We start from the raw sequence: 2,341 nt of genomic DNA on the forward strand, positions 1-2,341 counted from the left end.
TATTGAAAAACTGGCCAACTGATGGGCCATCGAAATTGTTTCTCCTCCTCTCGTCCGGTTCATCATAGATCAGCAAAACTAGATATATTTGATCCTCTACCTCAAAGAGTTTGGGGCATTTGACCTTAATAGGTAGATATGGATCAAATTTCATCCCCTTTCTGTATGCTCTCATCCTTGGATGTTCTTCATGGGAGCCTTTGTACACCTGCTGAATAATCATGGCTATTGTGTACTTGTCTGTGTCTTCTGTGGCCCGCACAATTAATATGAATGGCAAACCAATGCATTCTTGTGTGGAGGACTCATAGACATCACCTGCCCCTGCATCTTTCTTAGAACAGTCCACATCCAAGGAGGAGTCCCAAAACTGAGCATCATCTTCCTCTGTCATCTAATAAGCTACCCTTTCAATCTGTGTGGAGTCCACTTGAGCAGGTTTCAGAACATCAAGACTGAGGTGACCAGTCTCAGCCTTGGGCATTGAATTATGACTTGCCTCAGAGTTCAGGGGGCAACTTTGAGGGATTGTCACTTGAGGAGACAGAGAAACATAAGATGATGGGGAGTTTTCCTCTCCCTTATTGATCACTAGGCTGGGGATGATAGTAAGATGGCTAATTTACAGATCTGCATAATCATGGGAAGATGGGCTGGCTTCAGGCTAAGATTCTTCAAGGATGAAGGGATGTGGTGCTACTTGCTTCTGCTGATGAGCGTGTTGTTCTGCAGGTACAACAAACTGATGAGCAATGTCTTTGGATAATGCTTCTTCATAGGCAGCTCTGGTTAGGAAAGGGGCACTGCCCTTGTCTTCCAAACCATGGACCTCCTCTTCTTCAGGCTGCTCTTCTTCCATGACTATATTCTGAAAAAGGGTTTTCACCCTTTTGTCTTCGTTTGCATCTTTATTTCTTTGCAAAATCTGCAAATGCTCATTTGCTCCTCTATATGGATTTGACTTTGGAAGAGTAAAGGAACAAGGAGCTCCTGCTTCCTCAGAATACTACTCAGCGTTTAGTTTGGAAACTTCAGAAGCTAATAACTCTATCATCCTAGCTAATTTATCTATCTCAGGATCATAGGATGATGAGGATTCACCTCCTTGTCTTCTCCTTTCAGCATCACCTTTGAGTCTGTCTGCATCAATGATGTTTGCTTCTACCTCAAAGGCTGCATTTTACATATCAACCACAGAAGCACATCTTCTTTCTCTTAACAGCAGGCAGAACTGAGAATCGAAGGCATTGGCATAAGTAATCATAGCAAAAGTAGGGGTGGGCTTCACTTCAGCTGGCATTCTGTTGTACATATGATTGAATCTCTTGTTGAAATCAGACAGCAGCTCACCATCTTCTCTCCGCAAGTTCCCAAATTCAGTATGATAAGAGAGCAGATCTTTATTATCTCCCTAGTGCTTTAGGAACACATCATCTAGGGCCTCAATATCTGCTACAGACCTAGGGGGTAAATCTTTGAACCATTTTCTAGCTTCCCTTCTAGGCTTTGGACAAAAACCCTCATTCACACATACTCTTCATTGATATCCAAGTTATCAGCATAGCTATAAAAGGCCTCAAGGTGCTCTTCAGCTGATACTCCTTCTGTACCAGTAAACTTAGGCATATATTCTTGATAATCTCATGTAGGTATGGCATTCATAGGGACAGGCAAGACCAAGGGTCCATACCTAGCAGAAACTATTCTTTCTATCTTTGTGAGAGCTTGCTGGCCTGCCATGACTGAGGTAAGTGGAAGGATACTGGTAGACTGAGTGATGTGGATCAATGAAAAGGATGATAGAGACAGAGGACTATGATGGACTTCAAAATAACATCCATCAACCTCATTACATCTTCTTTATGGGTATATATGGAGGTTGATTACAAAAATATCTGCTATCCTATGCATGGAGGGGTCATAATGGACCACCAACCACATTAACTGTTTGATATAGACTTCTGCTACAATCAGTGTGCTTTAATGAACAAAACTGATCTTTTCTAATATTCTGCTGTCCTTCCTGAGCAGGTGGAAAGTTGTCTGAGAGGAACGCATTGATTACTGCTTTGATCTGTTCGAGGTCGTCCTTTTTCTTCTCAGCCATCCTCTTCCTTAAATACAGTTGTTGAGGATTTATTACGCAGAGTGCTGGATTCTGGCCTTCTTCCTCCTTCGGGTACACTGGACAAGCTATGGACACGGCAGTATGGTGGAGGCATGCATATGACGAGAACAACTATTGGCCGTCGGATCCAATAGAAGAACGGCGGAGATTGAATCGGAGGGAGCTATCGGGAGGAAATGTGGACGGAGAAAGGAGGGCCGTTGGATCTGGACG

This window comes from Pinus tabuliformis, chromosome 1_2, assembly GCF_031772625.1.
Source record: "Pinus tabuliformis cultivar Carrire ecotype Pingquan chromosome 1_2, CPIR1, whole genome shotgun sequence".
NCBI classification, from domain to species: Eukaryota; Viridiplantae; Streptophyta; class Pinopsida; order Pinales; family Pinaceae; genus Pinus; species Pinus tabuliformis.